This window comes from Accipiter gentilis, chromosome 21 (assembly GCF_929443795.1).
Source record: "Accipiter gentilis chromosome 21, bAccGen1.1, whole genome shotgun sequence".
Classification (NCBI taxonomy): Eukaryota; Metazoa; Chordata; class Aves; order Accipitriformes; family Accipitridae; genus Astur; species Astur gentilis.
The window spans coordinates 959,241-981,253 of record NC_064900.1 but is presented as its reverse complement, the minus strand read 5'-3'; the positions used below and the strand labels follow the sequence as shown (position 1 = coordinate 981,253).

Here is a 22,013-nt window from a genome sequence, read left to right as displayed (position 1 = left end):
GCTGGAAGGGGAGATGGCGCTGAACTAGGCTTGTTGTAGAGTGCCCAGGGAAGCCGTAATGCTGAAGAGCTACTGAATTTCTCCGGTATCTTTTTGCCTCTCTCAAGAACGACGGGGTTCTATTCAACCTTGGGAAACCACCGCCTTGAACACAGGAGGCTGCCAGAGACACTCTTCTGCTGAACACCTGACAGGAGGCCCAAAAATGGGGGTGCTGGATAATTCCTGTAAGGTGCTGGGCACCTTACCCGAATGAAGAGCATTTGGCTCTGCTGCTGGAAGACTAAATACGGACAGCTTGGACGGGTTGTCAGGAGGAAGCTTGTTGTTATGAAGCTCGCTGTCTGGGCAAAGATCAGCTTACCGGAGCATCGCATGTCTCCATGTGGGAGCAGCTGAACTCTGTGCTACGCCGTGGATGGGGGGGCAGGGATAAAACACCTCTGTAAATGGTGCGGGTCCGACAGTTTTGGATAAACTGTGTGCATCTGCTGGCACAGCGCACATCCTGCTGTGCCTCCGGAATCAGCCGTGCAGCTATGACATACCGGCACGTCTAGTGGGCAACTCAACTGGGGTGATGGGTAGCGTTACCACCCCTGCCCCTCACTTCTAGAGGCTGCCAGAGTGGCACATGAATGAGCCTCCGCAATTAACAGCTCCCTGAGCTGCAGCCCAGGCCCAATTTGCTTGATTAAATGGTAAACTGAGGCAGCTCATTGTTTCATTACCAGTCACTGAGCCATCTCGGCCATGGCGACAGCCATTGCTGGGAGACTGGTGTGACTGGGCAAGGAGTGATTCATTTACTAACAAACACCAGTTTGCGGTACTACTTGTCTGAGTCTGAGAGAACAAGCCAGGAGAAGCCATCGTGGGTGGCCCTGGCAGGGTTCTGGCTTGGAGAAAGACTTGCCCTAGCCCTAGCGCAGGCTGGAGCGCTTCCTTGCTTCTTGTTTTCATCAAGGACACTACTATGTGCTGTGTGTCTGTCATGGTTTAACCCAGCCAGCAACTAAGCACCATGCAGTGGCTTGCTCACTTCCCCCCCCCCCCCCCGCAGTGGGATGGGGAGGAGAATCGAGAAAAAAAAGTAAAACTCATGGGTTGAGATAAAGACAGTTTAATAGGGCAGAAAGGAAGAAAATAATAATGTTAATGATAATATAATAATAAAATGACAATAATAACAATAATAGTAAAAGAATTCGAATATACAAAAAAAGTGACGCATAATGCAATGGCTCACCGCTCGCCGACCGATGCCCAGCCAGTTCCCAAGCCGCGATCTGCCCCGCACCCCCCCCAGCCAGCTCCCCCCAGTTTATATACTGGGCATGATGTCACATGGTATGGAATACCCCTCTGGCCAGTTTGGGTCAGCTGTCCCGGCTGTGTCCCCTCCCAGCTTCTTGTGCCCCTCCAGCCTTCTCGCTGGCTGGGCATGAGAAGCTGAAAAATCCTTGACTTGGTATAAACACTACTTAGCGACAACTGAAAACATCAGTGTGTTATCAACATTCTTCTCATACTAAATCCAAAACATAACACTGTACCAGCTACTAGAAAGAAAATTAACTCTGTCCCAGCTGAAACCAGGACAGTGTCAAAAAGGGAAACGGGGGTCTGTGTATTTTCGGAAGGAAGATTGGGGTGGGGAGGGATGTCTGGAGGTCTCGGCTCCAAACTCCTGCTCGCAGCAGGGCTAGCCCCAGACTCTGCTCAGGCTACTCAGGGCCTCGGCCAGGCGGTTCCCAAACATCTCCAAGGGGAACGTTCCCCAGCCCCTACGGGGACCCGTGCCGGTGCCGAACTACCCTCAGGGAGGTTTTCCCTTTATCTAGTCAGAATTTCCCTTGCTGCGAATTTCATAACCATTTCACTGTGCATCCATCAGAAGAGCTTGGCTCTGACTTCTCTGTACCCCCCCCCCCCCCCAAATAGCTGAAGAGAATAATTAGTTCTCCCCCTAACCTTTCTCTACTCCAGGCTGAAAGAGTCGGCTCCTTCAGCCTCCCCTTGCACGCTGTGGGCTCCAGCACCTTATTTATCGCATTGCCGCCCCCCCGCAGGACTCTCTCCGGTTTGTCAGCACCTCTCCTGGGCTGTATTTCTGTAAGAAGGCTACATCCCAGCCAAGGCCTCTCGTTTCGCAGGCTACTGTCTGTCCCCTGGCAGAACTGGAAAGCAGTGGGATGATGGAGCTGGAGAGACCTCAGGAGGCGGCGTGTCCCATCTCCCTGCTCCGAGGGAGGACCGGTTGCACCCCAGCAAGCTCGGTGTCTGCTTGCCGAGCCTCCTAGCCGGCTCTCAGACTCCCCGAGTCATTTATGCATCCTGAAAAGATACAGCTAATAAAGCTCTTGATTTGCCCAAGGTCTTCAATCTGTTGATTTCAAAGGTGAGAGAATTTTATTTCCCATGTTCTCCAGCCAGCTCACCTTGGTCCCTCGCCACAACCGCTTGTGTTTCTCTTGTCTGTTTTCCACTTAACGCTGGCCGTCCTGAATCTGGGCAGGGTGCGGTTTTACCTAGCAGCAGTTTGGCTCTGAGGATTTCTGAGCGGGGAAGGGGAAATGGTTTGTCGCCTTTGCTGACAGCACCCGTGCCGACCCTCCTCACAGCCCTCTGGAAGCCTGCTCCTGGTCGCATCGTCCACAGCTTGTCCTCAGCCAGCCAGAGACCCAGGGAAGGTCTTGACCAGCTGCACTCGTCTTCTATCACTCGTCGTTTTTCATCCCTCTGGCCAAAAAACTTGGCCATCAGCGGAGGTGCCGCTTCTTGTCCACAAGCAGGGCAGGATTATACAAATGCAAATTGTTACCCCGTCCCCCTGGTCCTGCTTCTCTCGCGAGTCGCCTCTGATGACTTTTCTTGAACTAAGAGCGCGGGCTTTACAGGAGACAGGCCACCTTCGGCTGGCTTCTTGAAAGAACGCCAAACCTAGTAAGATTTCGTAAGGCATTGGGGTGTCTGCCTCTTTGCTTTTGGAAATGGTAAATGACACTAAAATCTTGACAATAAATTTAACGTTGGTTTAAATCAAATTTTTGAACTCAGGCAACCAACCTGGTTTATGGGAGATGACGACATGAAAACCATTTGGGGCTTGACTTTGTGCTTACATAAACTCAGTGTCACATGTTACTGATCCAGAAGACCCTGGGACTGCAGCAAAACCAGCTGTTGCAGCTTTCGCTGAGGCTTTTCCCCACATCACAAACCTTGGGGATCTGCGTATTTTGTTCAGCATCCAGAGAACAGGGATTTTGACAAGATCTTCCTCCTTCCATGAATCATCACTTTGGCCTCTAAGGGTCACACTCATTACGAGCTCGGGACGCGAGGCTGTCAGCTCCCGAGGTAACAGTTTGAAGCAGCCGTGAGTGACGGCTGCAAACACTACTACCTCAGCAGCAATAATAATAATGATAATAATGCTAAAATAATAATAATAATAGTAATATTTGTTCTTGTTTTTTGGGCCTCAGCTTGGTGAGCCCCTTTGTGAAGCAGGCAATGCTTCCCTCTGCGCTTGGGATCAACAGGGTGTTCTCTTCAACGTAGCACCTCGTCAAAATAATATCCTGAAATGTTTTGGACCGACCACCCGACATCAGTGGGCGTTTTTGCAAATGTTGGCCATGGCTTTGCCAATCCCTCAACTCCACGTGTGGAAACCAGAAAGTCTTAGGGAACAATAGCACCCCGGGATTACCGCTGGCAGGGCGGAGGCTGTTGGCAAGGGTCAGGACAAAGAGCTAGGTTGGGGAGAAGGGCGGATGAAAGAACCGAAGAAGGAAGGCTGGAGACACGAGGCGCGCTTATGTTGTGCAACGGGGTGCTGCGTGCCAACGGGGCCGGCTCGGGAACGAGAGGCACCGAGGGCAACGCCGCGTCCAGAATAAGCAGGGACGCCCCGAAACGGCACCGTACCCCCGGGAAGAGGGTGTGGAACAAACGCGTCGGGAGCCGTTGGCTTACGAGGGTGTTGCAGGGACATTGTTATTGCTGTTTCTAAAGCGTTGGGGCGATTAGCGCTACAGAAAAACCCACGAGGAGATGAATCCATCTGTAGTCAGTGCCGAGTTTGGATGCCATACAGCGAACAGCGCTTGGAGCCATGTAACGGACAATAAGAATTACTGAATAAAAACCCGTTGAGAGAGCATCATCCAGCCCGCTCACTGAGAAGGTCCTGCCGAGGAAATGTTCGGCGATTATACTTAAAGGCTGCCAGAGCGCAATGCAAGGACTTGCCCATACCATCCAAAGCCTCTCTTACTTAAACGCGCCCGCCTCGGCGCGATGCAGCCGGGCGCTTTGCTCGGACCACCGGCCTCCTTTTCCCAGTCTCCGGCGGCCAGTGCCGGGGGTCGCTCCCGGCTCCTTCCCCGGCCCACGGTGCCCCGCTCCAGCCGGCCGCGCTCCCAGAGCTCTCCGGGGCAGCGGCTGTGCTGGATCAGAGCCTTCGCGGATTTACCGGGTAACAAAACCAACGGCCCCCCCCTTGCTCCGCTCCCGCTTCCCAAAAGTCTTCCTTCCACGGCAACTTTTCCAAAATGGCCATGTAGGCCCCCGGTGGGGCTGAACTCCCCCACCCGGGGGGGGTGGTGGTGGTGGTGGCGGCGGGGGGGTGTGCAGCCGCTTTTCTAAGCGCACGGGGGAGGATGTTTCACATTTTTAACATCTGGGTGAACCGGAGCTCCGAGTGGGAGGGCCCGGGGCGGCGGGGGGGGGCGATGTGGCGCCGCTCGAGGCCCGCCGCCGGGGCGAGGCCCCCCCCGGCCGGTTCTCCGCAGCCCTACCGCTTGGCTGGGGGGGGGGGGGACGGACCAGGACACTCCCCCCCCCCCCCCCCAAACCGCGGGGGCGGCCCCGTCGCGCTGCGGGCGGGGCGGCCAGCCCCCCCCGGCCCGTCCCCGTCCCCCCCCCCGCCGGCCGGCGGTTCTCCCTTTGTGCCGTTGCCACGGTAACCGGGCGGGGGATGGGAGGCGAGCGCAGGGGGGGGGGGGGGGGAGAAGAGCGGGAACGCGCGCGGCGCGTTCCCGCGCTGCATGCTAATGAGCGCCAGGCAGGCGGCCCCCGCCCCCGCCACCCCCCCGGGGGGAGGCCTCTCCGCAGGCCCCGGCCCCGCACCCGGCGGTTCTTTCCTTCCCCCCCCCCCAAAAAAAAAAAGAAAAAAGAAAAAAGGCTCCTCCGGGGTCTCCCCGGTCTTTGTGCCGGCGCCGGGGTGGGTCGGGGTTTTGGGGGGGGGGGGGGGGATGTGTGTGTGTTTCGCGGGGAGGGGCGGCGGCGAAGCGCGGCTGGGGGGGGCGATGGGGCGGAGGAGCGGGGGGGGCTTGTTCTCGGCTCTTCGGAAATGGGAGGTGGCTAAGGCGGGCAGCGGTCGGAGCGATGGGAGGGCGGCGGGGCAGAGGCGGCGGCGGCGGCGCCTGAACGCGGGGTACGGGGGCGGGAGAGCCGCGGGGCGGGGGGGGGACCCGCTCCCCGCCGCACCCCCCCTCCCTCCGTCCCTCCCTCCCGCCGGAGCCGCTGCCCCCGCCGCCGACCGGTTATTCCGGAGACGCGAGAGGAAACGAGGGAGCGCGGAAAAGGAGGAGGGAGGGAAGGAGAGAGGAGGAAAAAAAAAAAAAAAAAAAAAAAAAAAGGGGGGGGGGGGGCAGCGTTTAAATCCCTTCCCCCCGCTCCTCGCCGCCTCCATTCCTCCCTTCATTCGACCTCCCCTCCGGAGCCGCCGGTGAGTCCCTCGCCCGCTCCCAGCCGCTCCCGCCCCGCTTGTCATTTTCGCCCACTCGCTGCATTCTTCCGCGGGTGGGTTTGGGTTTTCTATTTTTTTTTTTTTTTTTAATTTTTTTTTTTTTTTCTCCTCCGGTCCGCCTGTCGGGGAGGGGGGGTGAGGCGGCTGCGGGGAGGGGGGGGGGGGGGACGACGGACACACGACACAGTAAAGTTGGGGGGATGGCGGTTAACCCCCGCGGCGCCGGGGAAGGAAGGGCCCCCGGCGGTGCCTGCCCCGGCGTGGATGCGGCGAGGGGCCGGGGGGGTACCGGGACGCCGCGGGTCACGGAGGTTCGGCTCGGCTCGGCGGGGCGGGGGGGAGGGGGGGAGACCCCATCGGCCCCATCCCGCTGCCGGCGGCGGCTGGGAGCGATCGTAAATCACCGGGGGGGGCACCGGAGGGATTGGTGGGAGGGGGGGGCTTGTTTGCCTCGGACGGCGGCGGAGCGCCTTCCCTCCGGAAAAGGGGGGGCGCGGGGCGGGGGGGGGGGGTGGGGTGTCTCCGCACCCGCCGCGGGGGTCCCGGGGCGGGGACACCCCCCGCCGCGCGCCCGGCGTGACGTCAGCGCCCGCGGAGCCCCCCTTCCCTGCAGCAGAAAGTTCGGCGGGGGCGGGGGGGGGGGTGGTTTGGGGGGGGGGGGGGGGGGGGGGGGCCGGGGCGAGGCGGGAGTTGTGAGTTTGCAGCCCGGCGGCGTGCGGGGGGAAGCGGGCGACAATGCTGGGGGGGGCTGGGGGGGTCGGCCGGCACGCTGCCTGCCGGGCCAGCTCCCGCGCTGCCGGCCCCCAGAGCCCCCCCCCCCCCACCCCACCCCGAGCGCCCCCCTCCTCCCGGAGAGGCCCGTATTGTCCCCGCTCTCCCAGGTGCGGAATATTTGGAAATAATGCTTCCATCGGGACCTGACCCGGGGGAATCGCGGGGGGTGGGGGCAGCGAGAAGTGCGTTTGCTCCCCCCTCCGTTTCTGTGGCAGGCACGGGTGGGATTCGGCCCCTTCCCGCTGCCACCCCCGATCCCAGGGACCCGCTGCCCTCTGCCTCCGAAAGACCAGGTCGATACTTGGGGAGCAGACGAGACCCGTAGGGTTGGGCGGCATCAGGGTGGCGTTCGCTGCGAGCCCTCGGTGCGTGGGGCTGGTTGTCCATTTGCTATTTAGGGTTGGGTTTTTTTTTTTTTTTGGGGGGGGGGGTGGGGGGAGAGGTGGCATCTGGGTTTCCCACGCTGTCCTTCTGCCTGTGCCATCGAAGCGGCGGCGGTTCTGCCCTGCCGCCGGCCTGTGGCTGCCTCGGCCGTTGTTGCCCGGCGAATTGCCGGTTGTATTTTGCGGAGTGGCCGCTGTGCTGTTGGAAGTGGCAGCCATTTGGTCACCGTGGCATTACTTTACACGCTGCCTTCGCTCGCCGTTGAGTTCTGCCTTCGTAGCTATTGTACGTGCCTGAAGTTGGTTTCGAGACGGGCAGTGGCTTTCTTCGTGTTGGGCTCTGTGCTGTGGCCGCCCGAGTTATGCCGCGAGTTACTTAGTTGCCAGGATGGCTACTGTAAGAATTTCTATGGCTTTTGTCTGCAGGGTCTGTTTTGCAGGGCTGTGGTTCTTGAGGAGCAGCGTGTCCTTACCGAGCTAGCCACTCAAATCTCTTTTCATTATGCCCGATTGGATCGGGTGGATTGCGTGGGCACCGCTACGCTTTCCAGCATTGAAAAAGTGAGGAGAAAGTAGTGGGCCATTATCCTAAGGTGCGTGTAGCAGGAGAGCAGAGGAGGAGTTGAAAATGCTGTTCGTTCTGCGTCCACCTGAATGGTGGAGCAGGCTTACACGCCCTGCAGGTATGCGTATGCCTCAAGCTTCAGAGCTCAGCCCTGACTTCCCACCAGAATCAGTGCGTGGTGGGTGTCACATCAGCCAAATCCGTGCCTGGTTACCTCAGTCTCGTAACCCAAATCCCACAGTTGCTCGAGTTGAAAGCTGGACCCTCCTTTCTTCTAAGCCCGAGGGTGTTGTGCATCGCTTCTGCGCTGCACATACATCCCTGAGGGGCTGGAGCTCCAAGATCTTTACCCATGGATGCGACACGTGTAAATGTGCATGGTCAGATTGTTCATTGGGGTGAATTTCACCCTTCTTTTCCCCTGTTTCTTGGCCAACTTGTTCTTTTGGTTTATTTTTATTATGTTTGTTATTGATGACTGCACAATCAGTCGTTCGTGTATTTCCCCAGCTTCTTGGGAACGATCTGGTCTTCCAAACCAGACTTTTCCAGTTGTGACCCATGATGGGGCCTTTCAGGTATGGCCAAGGAGTGAACGTACGGCACCAGGGTTCCTGCTGGAAATGACAAAACCCCTCCAAACGTGAAAATTAAATGTGCAGTGAATCCTAATGAAGAAGATTAACAGGTTTAACCTGCTGCAGTGGCCTGCCTTTACCTCTCTCCGTATGCGTTTACCTCCTCCCCCAGATTTTGTACCCCTTGGATACCTCTGAAAGGTTCTGGCACTCTCACCTTTAGGTTTGTCTGCACAAGGAATAATAATAAGGTTTCTTGTGGGCGTACTTGTATTCCAAAGTAATAATGGGCGTGCAAGGAACTGTGATTCTGTGGCATCGTGGGATCGCTATACTAAAAGCAACCCCATCTGTGTTTTTCTTCAAGAGGGGGAGCGTCTAGTCCAGTTGGACTGGATGATCGTCGTAGGTCCCTTCCAGCTGAAGCGCTCCATTCTATTTTTATTTGTAGCTGATGTGAATCAGGCGGGTTTTCCTCTTCCCAAAGTTCAGCCTCTGTCGTGCACCTTCCCGATTCCTCCTGGAGCTCCCTCATGTTCATCAGCATTTTTCTGGGGGGTGGAGGTGGAGTTGAGGGGAGCAGTCGCTGTGGAATACAGAGCCGGGTAGGGAAGGATTATTTATTTACCAGATCTGGGGTGTAATACCTTTGCAAATGCAGTCTCTGGAGTTGGTCTGAGCGTTTATTCAGCTGTGCCCCTCCTTAAATATCTCCCTGAATGTTTACCCAATCCTGTATTTTTCTTCTTTGGGCGTCCGCCTTTTATTCTGATAACCTGCTTTCCTCCTGTATCTTCCCCAGTCCTGTTTTTTCTTTCTCCCATTCTCTTTTGGACAAATAAACTCCTTTCCTGCCTCCAGTGGATTTTCTGGTCTCTTTCCTCCTCCATTAGGAGATGCCAAGGCAGTAGGAAGTATATTTCCTGCGTTTATCACTTCATCTCTTCCATCTGTACTTCTTGAGGACTGTTCCCAGTGAAGTAGAGAATAGGAATGCTTTACAGATTTGTTGAAGGCCAAATGAGAAGGCGACACAACCTCTGAGCCTGTTTGAAAGTAGAGGCATCTCTGCAAGAGTCATGCTCTTGACCAAGTGAGCTCCACCTAGGGTACGTGCTCTCTGCAGAATTAATTCGTGTGATCCCTGCCTGAGCCTGGTCCCAGCGGATGGTTTAACATGGACATGAGGCGCACCATCTCAGTGCCTCGCCTGTGTTCCTGAAGCTGCAGCCGTGCCCAAGGCGTGCCTGTTGCTAGGTCGCCCAGGTCCCATTGCTCTTTGCGTCACGCTGAGCCGAACACTGGAGTGTCTTTCTGTCCTTCCAGTCGCACGGTGGGCAATCGTGGGCCCGCGGCCCGTGTGCTCGGCGAGACGTGTATGGAGAAGGATGAGACAGATGTTTCCAGCTCAGCTGGTTTGAGCTTTACCTCTCTACCTTCGTCTGCTTGGCCGGTGTGGGCTTCGAGCGCTTGGGGGTGAGGATTTGGCATACGTTGAAAGTTTAACGCAAGTCGGCGTTGTGAGGAAGTGATCCCTTCAGAAGCATTGCCTTGCTTCCAGTTCTGATAATGCTCCTGCAGAAATCTCCGGCAGTCTGTTTTCTGTGTTTGTTGTGGCAGCGAACACTGATTTGTTATTGCCTCCTGTAAAAATATTAGTGTTTGATTGATTGTTGTGGCAGTATTTTTTACCTGCAAACCAAAGGGTAACTGCCATACCTTCTCCAAGCAATTTCAGCCAATGATGGTCTGTCTGGGCTTTGCTGAAGAAGGGTAGCTGGTTGCTTTCAATCTTCCTTCATGTTTCTTGCCCTGGTGACATTGTTCATCATAGATCAGTTTAGCTGGAAAATTTGAGTCTTGTACTTCCCGGCCTTACAAGGCACTTGGTGATACCCTGTTTCTTCCACAAGGTCTCTCTGTGTTATAGATCACTTAAGTGAAGGTTGCATTTGAGCAACCTTCCGCTCTTTGGACAGTGGATTGGATATACTGTGTGTGTATATATATATATTTATGAGTGTGTATATATATCACAATAAATATAATAGTCTGGGTAATATAATATATCTTATATATTACATAATGTTATATCTTATATTACATTTTATATTGAGATATATAGCATAGTGTATTGGATTTAAAGTGTATCTATAGCATAGTATTTTGGATATACTACTGTTTTTCTTTCAGGCAGGGCAATAGATGAAGTGATTTTCCTCAGTATTGTTCAGAGTTTGCCAGGCACATGAAGAGGGTCCACCCTCTGTGAGGAGTGATTTATCCAGTGGTGATTATCCATCAAGCTTTCCTCATGCGTTGCTCGACCATTGCTTTCAAAGTACGTCTTTACCCAGAGCTAGACCCCATCACCTCTTGGCCAACCCCTCTGTGACTGCTAATGACTTTAGTATTGAAAAACCTGTTCTGGTCAACTGGCTGGTCTTCGCCCCTGCACAGCACATGGCAGGGGATGTCACCAGGTGGTCTTTGCAGAAAATATTAAGAGTATTTTTTTTGGAATAAAATAATAAAAAAACCCCTTAGAGATTTCCAGTGATACGCTAGATCCATCTGCAAGTTTTTCAAGTGATTGATTTCTCCCACTTTTCAGATTTTGCACTATTTCTGTGTGGAATTTGTCTAGCTTCAGCTAGATCCATTGGATCTGGGGTCTTTGTCTTATAGGTTAAAGAGCCCTCTGCTGTCAGAAATCTTCTCCCTTTGTAGTACAGTTGCCTTTTAACCTTTTCTCTGATAAGCTAAATATATTGAGCTTCTTAAGGCCCGTACTGTAAGGGGAGGAGTTACCAGACTTCCTTCTTGTTCTTTTGGGAAGTTTTCAATTTGTCAGCGTCCTTTTTGGAGTACGCAGGTAAAAACTGTACGCACTGCTCCCAGAATGGCCCCACCAATCTTGTATATAGTCAGGTAAAAATCATCTCTCTCTGCCTCCTCCTGAAGAGTATTCCTCTCTGTGCACCAGTGGGTTTCATTCATTCAGGAATAGCCCCCTTGGAAGTCTCGTGCTGGGAACTCATGTTCTGTTTGCTACCAGCCCTTAATTACAAGGCTGTTTTCGAGCTTCTGTGTATCCTTGGATCTTCATCCTTGAAAGCATTCTACATTCTTCTGTTCTTGATGTAAAAATTTTCCATAATTAAAACGCTTGTCTTTCTGTGCAACCCCTTTGCAGCAGTAACCCCAGCTGGTCTCTGCCAGGGTTTCTGTTTCATCATTTACCATCCCACCTGCCTCAGCACCACCTGCAAACTTTACTCATGTTTCTGCAAACTTTATTCAGTTGGTGCCTTCGCCAGCTACCAGTGATATTCCATGATAGGAAGCTTGCCTCTCAACGGCGAGCTTTGGGGAACCTGCTGTTTGACAGTGGATCCGTGCGTGAGGTCTCTTTGATGGGGCAGGTCATGCTTGTGCCACAGCTGTGCACCAAGCTTCAGCCCACGGGTTGTCACGTGCTGCTTTACAGAGATTTCCCAGGGCATTAAAAATATCTCAGGCAGTGGTTTCACTTGCCATCGTGCCTTTTCTCCTGGCAGTCCAGCCTGAGCCTAATTTGGGGTCAGTCTCTGGGCTCAGGTGCCCACTCGAGAGGTGGAGGCCTGTGTCTGTGGTCGGTAAGGCAGGTTACGTATCTCTAGGTGGTTGCACTTTGGCATGAATTGCTTGCTTTGAATTCTCTTGGGATCAGGGAGAATTTTGAATACTTGTGGCTTTTAATCCTTCATTGATTTAGCCATAAGCATCATGTTTTCTGATTTCATAAAATTGTGAGAACTAAAATCATACTTCACAGTGAACTTGGTGAAGTATGTAAGACAAAACCTCTCCGTCCTCCCAAGGGTGGTTCAGCACTGGCACAGGTTCCCAGGACACTGTTCTCTGAGGTGTTCGTGACAAAAGGGTGTCCCTTGGGTTACTGGCTGCAAAGTCATAGAATCATTTAGGTTGGAAAAGACCGTTAACGTGATCAGGTCTGCCCATTAACCTAGCACTGCCAAGTCCACCAGTAAACCACGTCCCTGTGCACCACATCCACACGTCTTCTAAATACCTCCAGGGATGGTGATACCCTTATGCTCCTCATAAGACTTGTGCTCCAGACCCTTCACCAGCATCGTTGCCCTTCTCTGGACACGCTCCAGCACCTCCAATGTCTTTCTTGTAGCGAGGGGCCCCAAACTGAACACAGGACTCAAGATGGCCTCACCAGTGCCGAGTACAGGGGGACGATCGCCTCCCTGCTCCTGGTGGCCACACTGTTTCTGATACAAGCCAGGATGCTGTTGGCCACCTCGGCCACCTGGGCACACTGCTGGCTCATCTTCAGCCGGCTGTCGACCAGGACCCCCAGGTCCTTTTCCACCGGGCAACTTTCCAGCCCCTCTTCCCCAAGCCCGTCGTGCTGCCTGGGGTTGTTGTGACCCAAGCGCAGGACCCGGCACTCGGCCTTGTTGAACCTCATACAGTTGGCCTCGGCCCATCGATCCAGCTTGTCCAGATCCCTCTAGGGCCTTCCTAGATGCCCCAAGAACAACTGGTGTTATTATTAAAGGCTGAAGCAAAGAAGGCATTAAGTACCTCATCCTTTTCCTCATCCTTTGTCACTATGTTTCCCTCCTCATCCAATAAAGGATGGAGGTTTTCCTTAGCCCTCCTTTTGTTGCTAATGTAGTTACGGAAGCTTTTAAAATTGTCTTTTATGGCAGTAGCCAGATGAAGTTCTAGCTGGGCTTTGGCCCTTCTAATTTTCTCCCTGCATAGCCTCACGACATCCTGTAGTCCTCCTGAGTGGCCTGCCCCTTCTTCCAAAGGTCATAAACTCTCCTTTTTTTCTGGAGTTCCAGCCAAAGCTCTCTGTTCAGCCAGGCTGGTCTTCCTCCCTGCTGGCTTGTCTTTTGGCACATGGGGACGGCCTTCTCTCCTGCGCCTTTAAGATTTCCTTCTTGAAGAATGTCCAGCCTTCCTGGACTCCTTTGCCCTTCAGGACTGCCTCCCAGTCCCTTTGGGTATTATGCCACCTACTTGCTTTTGCAAATGTAGTGAATTCTGTCTTAATAATAATAATAAGTTTCTTTTGCCCTTGTTAGGCTCCAGGGAGAGCTGTTCAAAGCTTCACCATATGGCCAGAAGTCTTCTCATTTCCATCTTAAAATTGTTGGTGGCCTTTTTATACCCATTTGTTCTTATACCAACCTTCTCCGTTAGCTTAAATACCCCTTCTGTCTCCTTTGTGTTTAGTTTCTGGTGTTTTACAGACAGTAATCACATCGCCTCAGCTTTTATTTTGTGAGGTTAAAAAAAGTAAAGTCTTTATAGGTCTCGTACATAACAGAGAGACTCTTTGTGTCCCTTGGCATTCTGGAAACTGCTTTCTGCACCTCTTCCAATCCTCTTGGATCTTTCCTGATGTTGAGTAGCTAAAGCATTACGTGGTCTACCAGAGGATGTCTGACAAGTGCGATGTCCAGTGGCATTAATACCTTTTCTCATTGCTTGGTAATACCTTGCCTGATGCCTTTGAAATAGCAATGGTGCCCACAGCCATCCTGCGATTAGTAAATGCCTCTCCTCAGCGCTCCCTACTGATGAGCAGAAGTTCCTATGGCAGATGTGCTTGTCACTTCAGTGTATCACTCGGCACTTTGTACTGTTGAACTTGTTAAAAACGTGCCAATGACCCTATTAGGTCCATCTAGTCTGGAGTCCGCTGCTTCCTGGGAAAGAGCATAAGTTAAGGCAAGCTTACTTGCCGTTTTCCTCTGATGCTCCTACAGCTTCCAGCTGTTTTTGGTGAAGAGACTGCCATAGCTGGATGTGGTTTCTAGCTATTCAGAAACCACCAGTTATTCTCTCTTCCATGAAACTCTCCAGTCTCCCATCAAACCCGTGCACACTTCTAACACCTATAGTGCCCTTTGATTGGAAATTCTGCAGCCACCCAGTTCAAGAACTGTCTCTTTTTATTGGTTTTAAACTTGTTTCTTTGTAGTGTTATTTGATGGTCCTCAGTTCTTGTACTGGAAAAGACGGTGAAAAATTATTTCCTACCCAGCCTCTACTTTTCGTATGTGGTTTTACAGTCCTCGATCACATCCTCACTTAATAACCTTTTCTCTGGATAAAGATGTCTAACCCACTCAGTCATGCCTCTTCGTTGCCCTTTCCAGTTCTTGCGAAAGGAGCAGAACTGCACACACATTTCGAGATGTGGGAAAGGCTTGGGTTTGTACAAGGGCATAAGGACATTCTCTGTTCTGTTTTCAGTTCCTTTCTCAAGGAATTTCTAGCATGTGGTTCACTTTCTTGATGGCTGCTGAATACCAAGGTGACGTTTTCATGGATCTGCCTCTCGTATCCCAAGGGTATCGCTCTTGAGTGGCACTCGTCAGCTCAGAGGTCCATCATTTTATATGTGGAGATGGAGCTGTTTTCTCCTCTGTGTGCATTGCTTTATATTTACCTAGATGTAAGTTCATGTGCCATTTAATTACCCAGTCACTCCTCTTGGAAAGTCCTTCTACAGGACTCCTCAGTTAGTTCTCATCCTAATTATTACCCTCATTAATTTACTTTCATCAGCCACGTTGGCTTCCCTTTGCCCTTTTTCTATATCCATCCTCGTTTTGCTTTAGTATTTTATTCTCTTACGTACTCTCTTAAATTGTGATCAACTGCGATACTGACCGTGTCTCCTAACTTAATGCTGTTGGGAGGTAGGACATTGATCCTTGTGAGGATCCAGCAGGTTTTCTTCCACCTAGCCTGATACTTTCAGCACGTCATTCATTCAAATCCGTTTGCAGAGTTTGATCCTCCTAGCTACTGAGCTTCTCTCTGGTTCTTCTCTATACTCTGACTAGTTTGCCTGGGACGGAGGGCTCTGAGCAGAGTCGTATCCTTGCCCAGGCCTCCCCCTGCCAGCTTCAGAACAATACGGGTCTTGGCAGAAAGGGGTGACCCTGGTTGCTGTTCGCTGGTCTGTTACTTGAAGGGAGGGATGGATGGTGTGGCCGCCCTGACTCTGGATTCACCTTCTGGTTTCCTGTATTCTTATATATGTCCTGCAGCTGCAAAGCTGCCACCAATCTTCCCCGGTAAAGACTTGCAGCAGAAGTCTGCAGCCATGATGGGTTGATGGGTGGATAATTGCCATGTACTAGTAATGAGGAGCTATGGTCCATGGAGTCACATTCATGAGTTGCAACAAGGAAATTACGGCTGGTAATGGGTGTTTCTGCACTGGAATGGGTGTCCCAGGTCAGCTGGGGAAGCTTTACTCTTCGAGATGTTCAGGACTTACCTGGACAAGGTCCTGAGCAGCCCCATCTAGATTTGGGGTCAGCCCAGCTTGTGAGCAGGGGTTTGGAGCAGAGACCTGCAGGTGTCCCTTCCAGCCGACATCTTCCTTTGGGTCTCTGGGCGACGAGCCTGTGATGTCTTTGAGTAATTTACTTTGCAGTCCTTGGTAAAGGAACACGTATGTATAAAAAGAGGGGTCTTGAGTATTACAATAGACCCTTAACCCCTAGCAGCTCCACAGGTAAGGTGTGCTCAGGCGCTGCAAATATAGAAGGTGCTGCACTTCTTAAAATAGTGAGTATGGAGAGTGTGGTGTGTCCTTCCTCTGCATCACGCGTCCGTAGGTGTCCATCCCACTTGCAGAAGGAAGAGCGCAGTGTGTTGCATTTTGTGATCCTCCACTGGGCTCTGCCAACCTGTGTCTCCAAGAGATCCAGAGGCCCTCCTCTGGGGAGACTGAAAGATTCTTCTGAGATTTTTAAGTGAATCTGTTACATACTTACAGTCATTTTAGTGTGCCCTCAGGAATCGTTTTACGATTAACGTAACCTTCTGTAGTACATCTAACCTTCATTTAGTCAATCAAACTTTATTTTCAGTTACTTCTGCAAAAATTAATATCTTCTATGCTGTAAATTAAGCTATTGTTAAACGCATGAATGTTTTTATTATTTTTTACCTTGCTTTAGCTCTAATTGTTTTTACTTCACTCTGCTCATCAGAAAATATTTTTTTTCTTGGATACGTTTTTCATTGAGTGGAGGTTCCAGAATTACAGCTTTTGTACTCAAAATAACATTCTTACTCCTCATGGTTGTGCAGAATTAAGAAAACAAAACATTAATATAGGCTTAAAATTTAAGCTGGCTTTATCTCCTAGGACTGCCAGCACTCTGCAAGTTTATTTTTAGTACTCTTATTTGGCACCTTTTCCTGAAATGTGAGCATTTAAATCTTTATTATTTTACTGGGGAGAAGGAGCACCTAGGTAGCATCACAAGTGAATTTGTCAACAGGTACTGTTGACAGGTAAGTCGACAAGTACATATAATAAAAGGATTAAAGTTGTTGGCTCAGGTTGAGTCCCTGTTTTGCATGGGAGGTATTATTTTAGGCATTGACTCATAGAATCACAGAATGGTTTGGTTGGAAGGGACCTTTAAAGATCATGCAGCCCCTCTGCCATCAGCAGGGACCTCTTCCACCAGACCAGGTCGCTCCAAGCCCCATCCAACCTGGCCTTGAACACTGCCAGGGATGGGGCACCCACAGCTTCTCTGGGCAGCCTGTTCCAGCGTCTCACTGCCCTCATCATAAAAAATTTCTTCCTTATGTGCAATCTAAACCTCTTTCACTTTAAAACAGTTGCCCTTTGTCCTCTCGCTACAGGCCATGGTAAAAAGTCTTTCTCCGTCTTTCTTATAAGCGCCCTTTATATATTGAAAGGCCCCAGTAAGGTCTCCCCGGAGCCTTCTCTTCTCCAGGCTGAACAACCCCAACTCTCTCAGCCTGTCTTCATAGCAGAGGTGTTCCAGCCCTCTGTTTTTGTGGCCTCCTCTGGACCCACTCCAACAGATCCATGTCTTTCTTGTACTGGGGACCCCAGAGCTGGACGCAGTACTGCAGGTGGGGTCTCACCAGCATGGAGCAGAGGGGCAGAACCGCCTCCCTCGACCTGCTGGCCACGCTGCTTTTTATGCCGCCCAGCATACAACTGGCTTTCAGGGCCGCGAGTGCACATGGCCAGCTCGTGCCTGATTTTTCACCCCCAGTATCCCCAAGTCCTTCTCCACAGGGCTGCTGTCAGTCCATTCATCCCCCAGCCTGTACTGATCCTGCGGATTGCCCCGACCCAGGTGCAGGACCTCGCCCTTGGCCTTGTTGAACTTCATGGAGTTCGCACCGGGCCACTCCTCAAGCCCTTCAAGGTCCCTCTGGGTGGCATCCCTTCCCTCAAGCGTTATCTTCTGCACCACTCAGCTTGGTGTCATCTGCAAACTTGCTGAGGGTGCACTCGATCCCACTACCTGTGTCATTGATGAAGATACTAAATAGTATTGGTCCCAGTACGGACCGCTGAGGGACACCACTCGTTACTGGTTTCCACTTGGACATTGAGCCATTGAGTGTAACGCTTTGGATGGGGCCATCCATCCAATTCTTTATCCATCAAACCTGTATCTCTCCAGTTCAGTGGCAAGAATGTTGTGGGGGTTCATCTCAAAGGCCTTACAGACGTGCAGGTAGGTGACATCTGTAGCTCTTCCCTTGTCCACCGATGTGGTCACTCCGTTGTAGAAGGCCACTAGATCAGTCAGGCACGATTTGCCCTCGGTGTTGGCTGTCTCTAATCACCTCTGTGTCTTCCAGGAGGATCTGCTCCGTGATCTTACTGGGTGTGGAGGTGGGGCTGACTGGTCAGTAGTTGGCGGGGTCCTCTTTATTACCCTTTTTAGAAATGGGTGCAATATTCCCTTTTCTCCAGTCACTGCAGAATTCGCCTGACTGCCATGACTCTTCAAATATCACAGAGAGTGGTTTGGCAACTACATCAGCCGATTCCCTCAGGACCCTGGGATGCATCTCGCTGGGTCCCATGGACTTGTGTATGTTCGGGTTCCTCAGGTGGTCACAAACCTGATCTTCTCCTATGATGGGATTGTGAACCTGCTCTTCTCTTACATGCATAGGTAGATCTAAATCAGGAGACTTCATTCAGCTTGTATATTAAAGTGTGTGTAGTTCACCCTTTGGTACAGAATGAAGTTTCTGAAAGCATACATTTACATTTATTGATTAAATTTATTTAAAAACATTTCATAGTGGCCCATTTTACGCGATATTTTGAAGATAGAAGAATCCAATGAAATTAACAGTACCTTGCCAATATAAAATCCATTTATTTATAGAAAATGACAAAAGCTGACAACTGTTTTTATACTGAACTATTTTTATACTGAATTTATATTTTGATTTCTGAGCAGGAAGAGCAGTTTTCACTTGCATTGCAGGCATTTCTGTCTTTAAGTTTGCCACGTCTCGCCGTGCTGCCAAGCCTCCCTAGCCAGGCAGGTCTCAGCCCTTCCCGGCCACGTCCGACGGCTGCTGGTGGTCGGATGCTCCTGTCGCGGTGTGTGTGGGGGCTGCGGAGGACGGGGAGGTGTGTGCTCTGATCCTGGGGTGCGTGTGTGCAGTGGGCAGAAGTGGCCCGCGGGAGCAGGGGGAGCAGGTGGAGAAAGCTTTAGCTAATGCTTACTGCCTTCAGCCTGGGCTCACGAGTGTTTCGGTCCCCTGAGATCCTCCAGCTTCACGTTAGTATTGCAGGAAGGATGTAGTTAAACTTCATCCACTGGGTGGGCAAGAGTGTTAACTGGAATACGATTATTTGACCAGATCTACGGTCTTATCCCTTGATTAATCCACTTTCCAGCCTGAGTTCGCAGCCCCCGCATCCACCCAGTGTTGTAATTATTTTGTAGGAGACAGAAAAACGCCTGTTTCAAAACTACCTTTCATTTGGTGTCACATAAATATACTTCTTCTTAACAAAATTTACTGAGTAAAAAAAAATTTGCAAGTCATGGGAACATTCACACCCAAGACAGTATTAGCTGCAAGTGTTTGCCCACTGCCATCTTGGTATTCAACCATTTTGGCATCCTAATCCCTTTGCTCACACAATCATTTTCCCTTTTACAGTAATGTCACGCTCCGTGTACCTATCAAAAGACTGACAATAAGACTGTGACATGCAACCTGAACCCTGACCTGTTCGTTTGTGGCTATCTAACGCTGAACACAGCCCCTTCCCCTTCCTTCCCTCCCTTTCTCTGCCTTGCCCTATAGTAAGATGCCAGGGTTCAAGCATGAAGTCAGATAATTAGCCATTGGGAAATGTCGTACTTCAGGGTGTCTGATTGCAGTATTTTGGATGAAACTTTGTGTTTTCAATATACTGCACAGTTGTTAAACCCGATTACATTTCTGGGAATTTTCCCTTCATTTTATAAATCAGGGAAATGGAGACAGGAGTTAAAAATGTATTGCCTGGGACCATCATTCACTGGGCAGTATATATATATATACACATAAATATATATACACTTCTCAGTTCCCACCCACGCTGCATGTCCCCTGGCTATATTGCGCCAGTGGTCACTCCCTTCTGAGCGATCTTTACCTGTCAAGAGGGATCCGTTGGTTATCATCCCATCTTGCAGGACACTTTCCAGCATCTGCAGTGTGTTAGAAAGCAGCTGTGGTTGTTTCGCCACCCTGGTTCCTCCCTCCAGTGCTAGCCTTTCCCTTTGCAGAAGGGGGAAGAGAATAACCAGGATGGGAACATAACATAGAGCTAATAAATTGCAGAGAAGCAGACTCATTTTAATTCTCACATCTTAGGACTTCCGAGTCCCTGCCTTTGCATGCCAAATGCCTTTGATTTCACGTAGGATTTTGGATGTAGTTCCTACATTTCAAAAAGTGACTTAAGGAATAGTCACTGTGTACTTTTAACAGTTCCCAACTGAAGAAAACAAGAGGTTTGAACTACGGAACATCTGTACTTAGACTAAAGGAGGAACTTCACCGACTCCTTACTCCAAACTTAATTTCCATGGACGAGCGTCTAGGGGAAGGTAACGCTGGCTACGCCTGTAGTAACAAACTAAACGGGCCCCAGCAGTGGTGCACAGCACTGTCTGTCCATTAGGATGGTGTTCTTTCGTATGGTCTGTGGTCTGTGCCAACGAGCGCTCTCCCAGGTGATGCCCGAGCGTGGTGTAGGAGTTAGCACAGGAACATACCGATTGCCGGTGGCGAGGTTAGATGTGTCCATCCCCTTTTGGAGGGTAGGAGAATTCTGCCATCCAGGCGCAAGCTGCGCAATGCCAGTCACCCCCAGGACCAGAGAACAGGCACTGTCCCATTTTGTTTAAAAGTACAGATGCTGTCACATTGCCCCCTCTTGCAGCATTTGTGGTCCTGGTGGGTGGCAGAGTTTTTAATTCATTTCTTCATTGAGGCTGAATGATCCAGCCGTGCACCTTGACATCTTCTCACTCAGTGCCTCCAACTGGTATGTGGTCTACCAGGCAGTGCCTAGGCAGAGCTTCGGGGGAGAGAGGAGGCTGCATCAGTGCTATTCCCCTCCACCCCAAAATCACCACTGGCTAGCTGGGGGTGGGCTCCTCTGTCACGCACCATGGTCACATCCTGCCTGCTGCACCTCCCGTCCGGCTTGGACCAGGTCTGAATCTGCCTGAGATTACTGGGACATTACAGTTGGAGAAGATCAGGAGCAGCAGATAATAAAACCAAGCAGATGTTTGTGGGCTGTTTTTTTTTTTTTTTTCCCCAGGAGAGGAGTAATACAAAAGAAGGGGAAGAGACTATGGTAACTATTGACAACTGAGTGCCAGCAGCTACTCTCAGTGAGGACTGGATCAGGCCTTAAACGTCTGCTAGCTAAAGAAACACTGCTGAAGTAATGGTAGTGTTAGCTCTTTTTCTTAAGTGACATGGATACTGGGAGCCTTCAGCTCTCCCTTCTCCTGTCACTGGCCCCAGGGAGGGCTGGCTGGACCTTAGCTGGCTTTTGACCTTCTCAAGCAGACTGGAGCCCCGGACTTGGGCTGCCCATCCTGGAGCTTGCTCTGCCCGTTGAGCACCAGCCGAAGTGACAGAACCCTTCAGCCCTCCGTGGATTTGGAGGCACCTTCCAGACTTCCTTATCTCCCTGGAAATGGCCTCTCTGCTGTTGGGATGTCTGCTGGGTGTACCTGTGTGTGCAGCCCCAGCATGTGCAAGCCTCGTTTGTCATTTACAGTCCCGGCCAAAGCCCCGGACACCATCCCAGACAACTTGGTCCTCTTCCCCTTTCCTCTGCTTCTGTTGCCATCTAGGAAAGCTCATTTTCTCAGACCCTCAATCTAATGTGTAAATGCTGTCCTGAGCCAAGGACATTCACCCAACTTTCTCTAAGAGAGACCGAGCGCGTATACTTAAGTAGGTAAAACGGGAGCGCATCTCATTTGAGATGGACTTGATTCCAGTTTGTTACCCATGCAGAGTTGCTCCACGCTACAGCCTGGGAAGGAGAGAGCTTATCTGCATCCTTCAGTAGAAGAGGAATTGGAGCCTGCGATCTCCCGGCTGCCTGTGCAGGACAGTCCACCTTTGGCAAGGAGAATGACTTGAAGCTGGGGAGGAGGAGGAGCGGGATCCATTTTGGATCCCACACGGGGATGCCTGTTGTGCGCGCGTCGCTCGCAGGAGACTGCACCAGGGCTTACACGAGAATATGGAGGGGTTTGGGCAGCAAGCCAAACCAAGCTGGGTTGTATGAAACGCAAACAGAAAATAGCAATTCGCAATGCCTCATAACTCAAATCAAACCTGTAAAGGGCTTCACAGGGCCAGGAAAAGGTTATCCCTTCGGCGGCAGCAGCCCTGCCAAATGTCTCATTTCCTTTCCGAAACCACAGAGCCGTACGAACTCTTCAGAGACATTTACAGGGATCTTCAGTGACAGGAAGGGTTAGGTGTAACTTTGTTAGTTGTTAAGGCTCGCGTCGCAAGCTTTCATTTCATAGGTGTTAAAATTAGAAGGCGGTGTTCTGGTCCTCTAG

At 51.3% G+C, this 22,013-nt stretch overlaps 1 protein-coding gene across 3 annotated transcripts in view; it reads left to right on the top strand.

Annotated features, from left to right (window-relative positions):
- Positions 1 to 5,535: 5,535 nt before the first annotated feature.
- Positions 5,536 to 22,013, top strand: part of ATN1 (atrophin 1) — a 28,597-nt gene continuing 12,119 nt past the window's right edge. The window contains exon 1 of one of the 3 annotated variants that reach the window (XM_049824813.1): positions 5,536 to 5,740. The gene's annotated coding sequence lies outside the window, so the exon portion shown is untranslated. Of the gene's footprint in view, positions 5,815 to 5,971; positions 6,073 to 22,013 lie in introns of those variants that run through there. The other 2 variants (XM_049824814.1, XM_049824815.1) reach the window with 2 other exon arrangements.